Below are 13713 nucleotides of genomic sequence, written 5' to 3'. Positions count from 1 at the left end.
AACAAAATTGTGCCACTTGCAGAGACGTGGATGGACCTAGAGACTGTCATACAGAATGAAGTAAGTCAAAGAGAAAAAAATATTAATGCCTATATGTGGAATCTAGAACAATGGTATAGATGAACTTATTTGCGAAGGAGAAATAGAGACAGAGGACAAACATATGGATACCAAGGGGGGATGGGATAGGTTGGGATTGACATATATGCACTACTGTGTTGTATAAAACATAACTAACGAGAACCGACTGTATAGCACAGGGAACTCTACTCACTGCTCTGTAGTGACCTAAATGGGAAGGAAATCCAAGGAAGAGGGAATGTATGTATACGTGTAGCTGATTCACTTTGCTGTACAGCAGAAACTAACTCATCGTAATAAAGCAACTATGCTCCGATGTATTAAAAAAAAAAAAAAAAAGGTACAGGAATGTTATTATACTTCAGATTATTCCTACCAGTGGATGTGTTGGCATAAAAACAAAACACTGGTTCTCACTCTGCTACCAACCTCCCCTCCCTTAAATTTCTGCTTTTCTCATTCCAAAACTTTTTATAAATAATGCAGGTTAGGAATATTTATAATACAGGCATACCTCGGAAATGTGAGTTCAGTTCAAGACCACCACATATAAGTTATGTTTACACTATACTGTTGTCTAGTAAGTGTGCAATAGCATTGTGTTGAAGAAACAATGTACATACCTTAATTTTAAAATACTTCATTGCTAAAAAATGCTAATCATCATCTGAGCCTTCAATGGGTCATAATCTTTTTGCTGGTGCTAGAGGGTCTTGCCTCTATGTTGATGGCTGCCGACTGATCAAGGTGGTGGTTACTGAAGATTGGGGCAGCTGTGGCAATTTCTTAAAGTAACAGTAGAGTTTGCCACATCAATTGACTCTTCCTTTCATGCAAGATTTCTCTGTAGCATGCAATGCTGTTTACTAGCATTTTACCCACAGTAGAACTTCTTTCAAATTTGGAGTAAGTCCTCTCAAACCCCATGCTGCTTTATCAACTAAGTTTATGTCATATTCTAAATCCTTTGTCATTTCAGCAATCTTTACAGTATCACCAGGAGTAGATTCCATCTCAAGAGACCTTTTTATTTGCTCATCTGTAAGAAGCTCCTCCTCCATTACAGTTTTATCATGAGATTGCAGCAATTCAGTCACACCTTCAGGCTCCACTTCTAATTCTACCTCTCTTGGCTGTTTCCACCACATCTGCAGTTACTTCCTCCACTGAAGTCTTGAACCCCTCAGAGTCATCCATGAGGGTTGGAATCAACTTCTTCCAAACTCCTGTTAATGGTATTTTGACCTCTTCCCGTGAATCATGAATGTTTTTAATGGCATCTAGAACCCTTTCCAGGTTTTCAATCGACTTTGCCCAGATCCATCAGAGGAATCGCTATCCATGGCAGCTATAGCCTTAACAAAATGTTTATTAAAAAATAAGACTTGAAAGTTGAAACTACTTGATCCATGGGCTGCAGAAAGAATGTTGTGTTAATCTCATTATACATCTCCATCAGAGCTCCTGGGTGACCAAGTGCATTGTCAATGAGCAGTAATATTTTGAAAGGAATCTGTTTTTTTTTTTTCTGAGCTGTACGTCTCAATGGTGGGCTTAAAATATTCAGTAAACCATGCTGTAAATAGATGTGCTACCATCCAAGCTTTGTTGCGTTTAAAGAGCACAGGCAGAGTAGATTTAGCATAATTCTTACGGGCCCTAGGATTTTTGGAATGGTAAATGAGCATTGCTTTCAACTTAAAGTCACTGGCTGCATTAGCCCCTAGCAAGAGAGTCAGCTTGTCCTTTGAGGCCAGGCATTGACTTCTCTTTAGCTATGAAAGTCCTAGATGACATCTTCCAATATAGGGCTGTTTCATCTACATTGAAAATCTGTGTTTAATATAGCCACCCACATTAGTTAACTTACCTAGATTTTTCTGGATAATCTGCTGCAGCTTCTACATCAGCACTTGCTGCTTCATCTTGCACTTTGATATTATGGAGACGGCTTCTTTCCTTAAACCTCATGGACTAACCTCTGCTAGCTTCAAACTTTTCTTCTGCAGCTTCCTCGCCTCTCTCAGCCTTCATAGAATTGAAGGGAGTTAGGGCCTTGCTCTGGATTAGGCTTTGGCTTAAGGGAATGTTGTGGCTGGTTGGATTTCCTTCAAGAACTCTTCCCTCGAATTCACAACTTGGCTGACTGGCACAAGAGGGCCAGCTTTCGGCCTGTTTCTGCTTTTGACATGCCTTCCTCACTAAACGTCATTTCTAGCTTTTGATTTAAAGTGAGAGACATGTGACTTCCTTTCACTTGAACACTTAGAGGTTATTAATTGGTCTAGTTTCAAAATTGTTGTGTCTCAGGGAATAGGGAGCCCCAAGGAATGGGAGAGATGGGAGAACAGCCCACTGGTGGAGCAGTCAGAGCACACAACATTTATGAATTAAGCTTGCCATCTTATATGGGCGCGGTTCATGGCACCCCAAAACAATTACAACAGTAACATCAAGGATCACAGATCACCATAACAAAATAATGAAAAAGTTAGAAGTACTGCGAGAACTACCAAAATGTGACACACAAAGTGAGCAAATGCTATTGGAAAAATTGCACTGATAGACTTGTTCGTTTCCATGTCAGTATACTTCCACAGCATGATTTAGTGGTTGCAGTAATAATCTGTTTTATGGCTATTCCATACCGTAGCCATTTTCTATTAGTGGTTAAGTAACTGTAGGCAGTGGAGCATTGATGGACTAGGGAAGGACATTGAGAAATGTAATAAGGAGGTTCCATTTAATAAAGATTAAGAATAGCTGTTCTCTTTAAGCTGCCATACCTTCCTATTTGAGTGTCTGAGTAATTATTCCTAGTAAGTGTCTTCAGCTGACCATGTGAAATAATTGAAAGTTATGAATGTTAAATCTTCTTGCCATTTGGGGATTTTCTATGCTGTATCCATATTAATGTTCATCTGGTTTTATAAGTATCATTTGTACAGCAGTGCAAGAGAGCTTCCATAGGGAGAAGTGGTTAGATATCTTAAACAGAAAATAGAGTTCAGTGATCAGAGATGGGGATTGGAAGGCAAAAGAGGAAAACAGCTGAAGAGAAACCACATTTCTAGGCCCTCAGGGTGTTTTTTAGAGGGCTCATGGGAAATGGCGATGTTTGTCACCTGACACCTAAATGAGTTCCTGCTGCCTTTGTGTTTAAAGTGATAAATCTTCAATCTTTGTAAGAGCGTATGCAAAAATACCTTTTTAAGTGTGAAAGTCTTAGGAAGGAGCTACAATATTCAGCTGAATACACAACAATAAAAAACTGAAAAGAATTAGCTTAGTAATAAGAAGCTTGCTCATTTAAGAAGAAAGTAAATTAACACAACATAATAAATCAACTATACTTCAATAAAATAAATTTTTAAAAAAAGAACAGTCAATGAAGGCCAAGATTATATAAATCTTTGTTTAATGCCTACCAGCAACATCTCAATGTTCACCTAAAGCCTCTAGCAGTGTCATGCATAATTTACTGCATATATTAATTTTGAACACCAAGATGGGAAAAATCAGTCCCACCAACTTAAAGGCTGTATAAAACCTCAAAATATAGAGATGACCTATGCCAGAGACAGTCAGATGGAGTTCTGTTAAAGTGGAATGTTCTTGGATAAGTCAACAATCGTTAGCCTCTATTCAAAATGAAGATTTGAGGGGTTTTTTAAAATGTGATCCTGGAACTATAAGAATGTAATGATTATTTAAAATGAAAATAAATTATAGGTATTTCTCTATTTTAAAGCACCAAGGTTCATATCTATTCCATGACATTACAGTGGAATTTTCTACATGATCTGGTGCTGCAAATTCAAGGGAATTACCAAGGCGTTTTAACAAGAGACTTGTATGGGGTAGTGGTTTCAAGTCTGCTTGAGTCATAGATGTAAAATGCTAAAGTATGGAAATTAGGCATTGTACTTTAAAGATAAATCTAAAACTAGAGAGCTCAGATTTCCACAAGGAATGCGGGAATACTTGATAGCTTATGGATTTCGCTAATGATAAATATTTGTAAGTTACCTAGATTTAAAGTCTCTGAGGCTCACTATTAGGTGACAGTTTTTAATATATTGATGTGTTAATAAGAAATAGCCAAACCTACTACTATTAAGAAATTGTTTTGTTTTTTTTTTAAACATCTTTATTGAAGTATAATTGCCTTACAATGGTGTGTTAGCTTCTGCTTTATAACAAAGTGAATCAGTTATACACATACAATATGTTCCCATATCTCTTCCCTCTTGCATCTCCCTCCCTCCCACCTTCCCCATCCCACCCCTCTAGGTGGTCACAAAGCACCGAGCTGATCTCCCTGTGCCATGCGGCTTCTTCCCACTAGCTATCTATTTTACATTTGGTAGTGTATATATGTCCATGACACTCTCTTACCCTGTCACATCTCACCCCACCCCCTCCCCATATCCTCAAGTCCATTCTCTGGTAGGTCTGTGTCTTTATTCCCTTCTTGCCACTAGGTTCTTCATGGCCTTTTTTTTCCCTTAGATTCCGTATATATGTGTTAGCATACTGTATTTGTTTTTCTCTTTCTGACTTACTTCACTCTGTATGACAGACTCTAACTCCATCCACCTCATTGTTATTGGAATTCTTCGTAAAGTAAGATTTTCTGAAAGTAAGACCACAGAGAAAAACTGGAGAGATGGGCTAGTGCATTTCTTCCACATTGGTGGAGGCTACAACAAGAACTTGTTGGACATTTTAAGAATTGTATATGTGTAAAAGTAATCGCGTGGGTTTCTCTTAAAGCTACTTTCTTAAAACAGTCTGTGCTACCTCAGTTAAGGACTTTTTTTTCCCCTCTATCGATAAGAACCAAGAATGGACCGTGAATTGGTTCTCGGTTGTATTTGGATTAAATAGCAACTTTCCTTTGTTATTCTGGACATTGCTGAATTTGAACTTCTTGGAAACTGCACATTTATTCTCACCCAATGATATTGTCGAGGCTGTTTCTTTTTAATTCTGGTACTTCCAGTTATCTAGAGGCTGGACATATCTTCCTAAGTTTGTCTTTTCATTGCACAGATGAAGGTTCTCAGAATTCATATTCTGAGAGCCACCATCTCATTGGAAGTTAAAAGAGCAAACTCCAAACATGTCTAATTTTCCTGGCCTGTTCCCAGTGGCTCTTCTTGAGCAACATGAAAACCACTGAGATCTTATTCTCATGTGCTTGAGGTGAGGACTCTTGCCTCAGGATCATATTTTATGTTTTTTCTTCTCAAGCAAGTGACGCCTAGTACTTTTTGGAAAATATACCCTCATATCAAAGATTCTATTTGTGGTCAAGGATTACAGAAATGGTTCCTTTACTTTTACCTTCTTTACTAGTAGACAAGTCTTTCTAAATGTTCTATTCCATTTCCTCAACCTTTTCAGTAGCCTCCCTTCAACTCTCGCCCCTATCTTTTTTAACTTTCCCCAGGAATAGCAGCATTCTCTGTGATCCCTTCCACCGTACCACCATTTGGGCACCTGTAGGTAAACCCTTCCAGGTAAAACATGGACTCAGTTGGACTCCAAGTCTCTCTCTGAGGTCTTTAAATCTGCTTAAAGCACTGAAGGGAATTGGGTGCCACCTTTTAGAGCACATCTGATTTTCAGTCATTTCCCATGCTTTCCTGGTCATTTGGAAACTGCTCCCGGGCTAGGCCGACAAAAGCTTATTTTCTAGCTTTGGACTCTTATTTCAGTTCAAGTTCCCTTATTTTCTGGTTTCAGTAAAGGGCATCTAATGCCATGCTTTGCAGATTATGTTCTTTGAATATCATTTTCCTTATCTGTAAATGGAAATGATTACCTACATGAAATTCAAGTAAGAAACTGAGACCTAGAGATGCTGTGAAATAATTTGCCCTCCTTGGCAGCCTCCCTCTTGTTCTGGCTCTTTGTAAAACCCAGCATGACCCTGAAAGAAAATGTTGAGGTGCTGCTGAGAGCAACGTGAAGTAAAAGCAAAAAGCCTTTGGATTTTAGAGCTCTACCTTTAGTTGTGTGACCCAGTTTGTACGAAGTGAACTCAGGTAAGTAATCTTATTTAATCTTTACCACAGCCCTACGGGTGTAGGGACTATTACCTCCATTTTGCAGAGAAAAAAAAAAAAAAAAAAAAAGCTGAGGCTTAAGAGTCCAAGTAGCTGGCTTAAGGTAAAGATAAAAATCCCCAAATCTAAAGCATTTTCAGGAAGATTTCGTGCAAAATGTTTCATGAGTTGCTTACAACTGTGGTGTGAGCATTTTTCATTTAACGCAGTGGTCCTCTAATTCCTGGGCATGCCAATCAAAAGATTTCAGCAGCATTTCCTAATATAATACAGTTCATTTTTATTCTCGAACTGTCATGCCCATGAAGGACTTGGGCTAGATTAAGGTACCATGTCTTCTTTCAAAATTGATTTGTGGACTCAAATTGGGCACTAAAGTGCTCTGACCAGCAAATGGAACGTCAAAATCGGCTGAAACTGTGGTTGAACCAGGAGTTTTACTTAGGTTTTTAATTTCTTCTTTGAGACCAAAGCATGAGCAGATATTGGCCCAGCCAGATTACTGTTGACTTTTTGAGGTATTAGTCTTTCCAGAATCATGGAAACTTGCCTTTACTTGTAGTCTCTTAGTATGTAATTTGCTTTATCCTAGAAAGAAAATAAAAAATGGGAGACAGGCCTCATCTATTTTATTACTATGTGATGCCCTTTCTTTTTCCTGGACCACATTTCGGCCCCCAGCTGCTTTCCTGTCCTGACCCTCTAATTTCTATTGCTTTTTCGCATCTTACCAAAAAAACTATTTAAATCAGTCCACTGACCTTATGAGTCTTAACTCTGAATCCAGTTTCTGTAACTTAACCCTGTGAGTGATAACTGCTAAAGGTATCCTAATTGAGAAGAGGGTTCCTCTTCCAGGGATGTGTGCAGGAAATTTCATTTGCTGCCAGATCTCAGACCTGGGGATCCCATTTGCTTCCCCACCTCCCCTCGTCTGAGTGGGCGAAACTTAGCTTCTCCCTTTACATCAGGGACTTTCAACCTCAGCACTGTTGACATTTGGGGCTGAATAACCGGGGAGGGGGGCACTGTCCTGTGCATTGTTTAGCAGCATCTCTGCCCTCCACCTACCAGACATCAGTTGTACACACACACACACACACACACACACACACACACACACACAGTTGTGACAATCCAAAATGCCTTGACATATTGCCAATTGTACCCTGGGGGGCAAAATTGCCCCTGATTGAGAACCACTGCTTTTTTTTTTTTTTATAACTTTTTTTTTTATTCAAACAGAAAGTCACAAAAGTTATAATCATCCTCATCAGTTCACTCAGTCCCATGTAATTAATTTGTTTTTCATCTTGATCTTTTGTTAGCACTTTTATGAGCTCATCAGTTTTCCATTAGAGTTCTGAAAATGCTTATTCATTCAGTTCAGCAGTACAGTCAGTTACCAGAAACCTGTACTTGTCAGAGTCTTTTCCATGAATTCCTTGAAGATGAAACCCTTTTATGGGAGGAACATTTTTGCAAAAGCATCAGAGTACACCCAGAACTGTCTGTAAATGACAAAAGGCTTAAAAAATGACCACGGTTAAATATTTGATGAAAGTTCATAATAATGCAATTGACAAGGAAATTTAGTTATTTCTGAGATATACATTTTAAAGTAATAACTAGAATTATGACTTATAACATTATAGCAGAACATATAAGATTTTTAGGAATTTCATGTAATGTCTGAAACATTTATATGAACATATTTCCATACAAATAGCCCAAAGAGAGTTTAGTCTTAGTTTTTTGGAGAACCACTGCTTTTTAAAAAATATTTTAATTTTACTGTAGTATAGTTGATTTACAATGTGTTAGTTTCAGGTGTACAACAAAGTGAGAACCACAGCTTTAGAAGAACATTTGAGTTTATTAGATAAACATTCGACCAAGCCCTCGCTTAGCCAGTCAACTTGAGCAAGTTGGACATACTAGACATTCTATGGGCAAGTGACAGAAAAACACTTTTAAATGGCTAAAATAACCATCTATGAGTACTTGAGTTAAGCATGCTACTAAATGTTTTACCTACACTCGCATTTAATACTTAAACTCTGTGGGGGAAGTAGCACCCCATCTTACAGGTAAGAAGACCACCTCGGATGAATGAACTTGCCAAGGTCACACAGTGAGGGGCAGAACTGGCATTCAGCCCAGGTTGGTGGGATTCTGACACCTACATTCTTCACCCCTGCTCTGTACTGATTCCTTGCCCTCCGGTAGCTCACATTCTAACTTGAGATGCCACAGTCAGTATTCCTGGGCCTCAGGCCCCCTTCTTAAAAAGCTGTCTCTCACACTTGCCAGGTCCTCTAGAGGTCTCTCTGCTGCCAGGCCCCAGACCACTCTTCTCCAAGGACAGGCTTTATAGCTATCCAGACCCTCCCTCTACTGCACTTGCCACCAAGGACACACTGTCCATAAACCTGGCAGCTCCATCAAGTTGCCTCAGAATCTATCTGGTGAAAGATACTATGTTGTTTGTGGAACAAACAATGAAGAACTAAGCTGCCTAAGAATCCATGTTCCGGGTGCCAAGAATTTATCTGAAAACTTCGGACATCTGCAGCCCTCTGGGAAGTCTCATTTTTCTGTGATTTTCCCATCTGACCCTGGTTCCAAGAAGGAAGCATCACTTGCAGGCCTCAGGAGGGGTTGGGGGATGCTGTCTTACCTTTACAAGGCTTTGAGAGACATCCTTAGATTCATTTGCTCCCCATTATCAAAAGATGGAAAAAGCCACCTAAGTGTGAGATCTTGTTCCTCTTTGGCAGATCTGTACCTGCCTCTTGGGTGCGCTGTGCAGTGCCGAGGTCATCTGGAGCGAACCCCGAGACATCCTCACGCTCTACGGCATGATACTAACACTGGTTTGATCCAGCAAAGCTCCCCAGTAGATTTGTCACTGTATCACTTAGATCTTGAAGAAATCACTAGCTCATCTACAAAGAGACCAGAAACCATCGATGAGGGAGTGCCTTCCAGACCTTTCCACCTAAGAGCGAACACCCTTGAGCTGGCGCTGCTAGTTCTACCTGAACATGAGAGTCGCCTGGGAGCCTTTTTAGATGCGCTGGTGCTGGACCTCACCCTTGAGGTCCTGATTCAGCTGGTGAGGATGGGCCAGGCGAGGCTGTGTGGAGGAGGTGAGGATGAGGGCATTACACTCCCCCAAGCTGGCCTTGTTAAGCCGCAAGCCCGAAATTTCTTTGAAGCCTTGTGGTTAATCTATTTATTTGTTTATTTGGCTGCACCGGGTCTTAGTTGTGGCATGCGGGATCTAATTCCCTGACCAAGGATCAAACCCAGGCCCCCTGCACTGGGAGTGCGGAGTCTTACCCACTGGACCCCCAGGGAAGTCCCTTTGTGTTTACTCTTGATCCATGAACAATTTGCATTTTCCAAACATCCATATAGGATATTAAAACACCTTAAATTACTAAACTTCCCCCATACACTTCCAAGAGTAAAATCGATGAGCCTGGAAGCTATTTATCACATATCACATACTTTCATTTGAGGCAGGTGGGATCCAGGTCTTGGAGACCCCTTCACACTCTCACTGTCTGCGAAGCTGTGTCATGAGAGAAATTTACAGCTGTTGGCCACCTTCCTTGGGCTTCTGGGAACCCCTTCCTCATTTGAAAGTGCCTGGACTTCCCCACGGCTAGGTTCTTGAGGGCTTCACAGGCTGCACAGGTAAAAGAGGAACAAGAAGTTCTGCCTGAGTAACAGACATCATATTTTGACCAGGAAAGACGACACAGATGGGGGAAACCTTGACAGTGCGGCCAGGGATGCTGAGGCCCGAGCCAGGGAGAGAGGCCTCCTGCTCTCAGAGTCCGCACACCCGGGGGCTTCTGATGCCTCACTTAAATGCCTCACTTTCTTTCCAATAATATAAGAACGAGTTCCTTATATTTTTATCTTTGACCCTTCTGCCAGTCCCAGAGGCAGGGCGGTGCCCCCGTTTTGCAGAGGAGGGGGAAATGGGACTCAGTGAGGCTTCCAGAACTGGAAACCAGGAGGCTCTGAGGCGAGGGCAACGCTCGGGGAAGCTGAGCCCAGGCTGCCCATTTGGTTGGAACAACCTCCCACGGTGCCGACCCGGAGCCTTCCTTCCCTCAGGACGTTTGCGGCATCTAAAGCTGGCTGGATTCACAGCCAGCTTTAATTATGGTAAAACAGAGTCCCTGGGTGGGAAATATTTTATTCATAAAAAGTACCTCTCTATTCCATGGCGTCCATAGCAAGCAGACTCTCCTGGACATCTGTGCGTCCATTACTCCATGTCACCAAGCACGTGCGGGCCCTGCAGGGAGAGCTGGGTCACACACGGCGTCCTGTCGCCTGCAGGGCCCCCTTGGCAGGTACGAGCAGCGTGGGGCCTCTCAGGGTGGACTCCATCCTACACCACTGCCCTCCCACCATCCCCAGAGACACCCTGTGTTTTCACATCCTGGAGGCCTTACAAGGGCCTGGAGGGGACCCCCATCCTGCTAGGATGCGGCAGGACGGGCCTGAGGACGGGCCTGTTCAGGGTTGTGAGGGAGGCTCGGCAGAGTCCTCAGCTCCCAAAACGAAGCCAGGCAGGAGGCTGGCCACGTGGAGGTGTCAGCACACAGGGAGCCCAGCCAGCCTGCGCAAACCCTGCGGGAGTCCAGAGTGGGATCCATGTGCCATTTCACAGAAGGAGGAGGTGACGAGGAGAGAAAAAACTGTATACTTTCTGAGACTCACCAGGCAGAGACATCAGAGAAAAAGATGACCTTTGGCCCCGCAGTCCAGATACTTGACTGGAGGGTCAAATAAAGAGAGCAGTTAGGTTCCATCAGGTTTCTGGCCCGGGCTGGGGCTTCTGGTGAGGGCAGGGGGATGACCGGTCTCACCTGCAGCCCATTCTGCCTGGGCCCATCGGACCTGTCCAGGCAGAGGGATGAGGCTTGCGAGGGTGGCAGCTGAAAACCCTGGGCCGGGATGAATCCTCCGGAAAAGCGCTTCCATTCCCTTCCCTTGCCCACGCCCCTCCCACTAACATGTATCAGCTGGACCCAGCTACTGGCCTGGGGAAAAAAGACAGAAAACGGGTTCTGTCCTGCTAGCCAGGTCTTCCCCTCCCACTCAGATCTCCCCTAGAGTTTAGGAAACAGGACTTCAGTGGATTCTTCTAATGCTGACTAAATTCCTTCCTCTGGGCAGCTTTGTGTGCCCTTGGCACAGACAAGAAAAAGAGTAGGAAGGGTTTAAAATAGCACACAACTGGCCAACTTGCACTGCCAACATAGGCTAGCTATTACAAACCAAAAAATCCAGGTGGTGCAATTTGTTGCAACTGTCTTTGGCGTGGACTCGGGTGTGGTGCGCATTTTTAAGAGCACACATGTTGCCTGGGTGGAACGGAAATAAACCAGGAGCAAATTCTGCTGCAGGCTCTGGGACCACTGCAGGGTGCTGTTGCAGTTCAGACTGCAACGCGCTTTGATGTCCAAGTAAAATGTGGTTGTCATCCATTCCTGGCCTCAGGCCCCCTCAGGTGACGTGTAGTCATCGGGTGCCGTTGGAATCAGCTGTTTCTAGGAACTGGAAACTAAGACGGCCATAAAAGGAAGCCACTTCCTGGGGCTGTTCTTCAAGGCATGTTGGACAGATTCTGGAGATGGCTGTCACAGGCCAGTCTCCTGACTGCAAATAAACACTTTACTGGAGACCCACGTCCCTCATGCATAGTCTCTCCTGAGACTTTCGAGAGGGCCAATGTCATGAATACACAGCACTTATTTACAAAGGACGTTTTTAATCACTTAATTAGTTACTATGTCTGTTATAACAAGAGAACAGTGAGCCATCTTGGATGAGGGTGCTGGACCATCCACTAGATTCACTCAGGAGCAAGTGAGTAACGCAGATCTGTGCCCCTACGAAATGGAAGATACACCCGTCAAGGACCTTCTGGGAATGGCTAAAATGCCAGTTGTACAAATGCCAAGGATCTATAATAGTCTTGTCCTCAAACCAAGGGTCGTGATTTGGGATGAGAACAGGGTAGCTACACCTGCAGACACCTTCTTTTCCCTTGCCTTGGAAGGAAGAAATGTACCTTCTCGGGAGGCACTGGAATCGGCCGATCTTTGTGTTGGAGTGATGCTTTGGGTCTCAAAACACTTCACAGCTGTTACCTTCCTGTTTGAGGTCAAGAGGGCAGATCTTGGATGGATGAGAAAAGCACCAGGACGTGAAAAGCTTTTTTGCTCAAAATCACATAATTATTAGTTAGTTGAAGTTGGGATTAGAAGCTCCAGTCTTCTATTCAACATCCTGCTGCCTCTGCCTCTGCCTCTTTGTTACCTGGCTCTATTCCACCACCCCCCCACACTCGACACCCTCCCTTGGATAGTTCAGTCAAAGGAAGCCACCTGTCATAGATAGATGCCTAAATTCCACCATTAGAGCTTCATCTCTTTTGCGTAAGACATGAGTGTGAATTAAAGTGCAAATGCTCCCGGAAGGAAAGTTTCTCAGAGATCATCAAATTCTTTCTGTAAAGGGCCAGATAATAAATATTTTAGGTTTTGCAGGCCACACAGTCTCGGTCACAACTACTCAACTCTGCCACGGTAGCATGGAAAGCAGCCGTAGACTACACAACAAATGAACAAATTACTACTTATGGACACTGACATTTGAATTTCATATTATCACATATCACAGAATATTATTCTTCTTTTGAGAAGCATTTTCACCATTCTTAGCTCATAAGCATACAAAAGTAGAGGCAGACCCTTGCTCTAAGGTGTCCCCGGTCAGGGCTGTGCTTTGTGGGCCAAGGCTCTGCAGAAAGGAGGAGCGGGGGCGGAAAGAGTGAGCAGGAGACCACCTAGTGCCCCAGGCACTGAGTGGGGAATGCAGACAGGTCGCTGCTGTCTGCAGTCTGGCCATTGCAGTCTCGGCACTGTCCCCTGGGCCCGTCTAGAAGGGGGCAGCTGCCCACCGGGCTGTCGGAGCAGCCTTTGCATCTGGATCACCGCTGGAGCTATTGGGACCTCACGAGAGCTGTGGCTTTAATGCCGGTGTTTGCTGGCCAGCTGAGGGGGAAGTGACTGTTCCCCTTTCTGGCGCACAGCTACACCGATATTCAAATTTTTCTTCTCCCCACATCCATCTGTAGGCTCCATGCCCCACCATGAGGAGGCTGAAAGGTCAGATTGCTCCATGATGCTGTTACCTTTGAGGGCTTTTGTTATTGCTTTGTTGTTCTTTAAATATAAAAGCCCAACGGAGGAGGAGATCGCTGCTATGGGCTGACACTTTGATCTGCCACGTGGTAGACATGGGGTATATGATGCTGTCGTCCTGAAAGCGTTTCCTCTTACAATCTCATTTGGTTCTCCCGAGTGGAGTGAATAAGGAGATATAATTATCACCATTTTACAGATGGAAAAACTGAGGCTCAGAGCACTAAACTGACTTTCCCCAGGCAGAGCAGGGGAGCAGGGTTTGCATCCAGGTCTGAGTCCAAAACCCTGACTAGGTTTCCAGGATGACTCCAGGAGGG

The sequence above is a fragment of the Eschrichtius robustus genome, chromosome 14 (genome assembly GCF_028021215.1).
Source record: "Eschrichtius robustus isolate mEscRob2 chromosome 14, mEscRob2.pri, whole genome shotgun sequence".
NCBI classification, from domain to species: Eukaryota; Metazoa; Chordata; class Mammalia; order Artiodactyla; family Eschrichtiidae; genus Eschrichtius; species Eschrichtius robustus.
The sequence above is the reverse complement of the archived record's forward strand: the minus strand, read 5'-3'. Positions refer to the sequence as shown.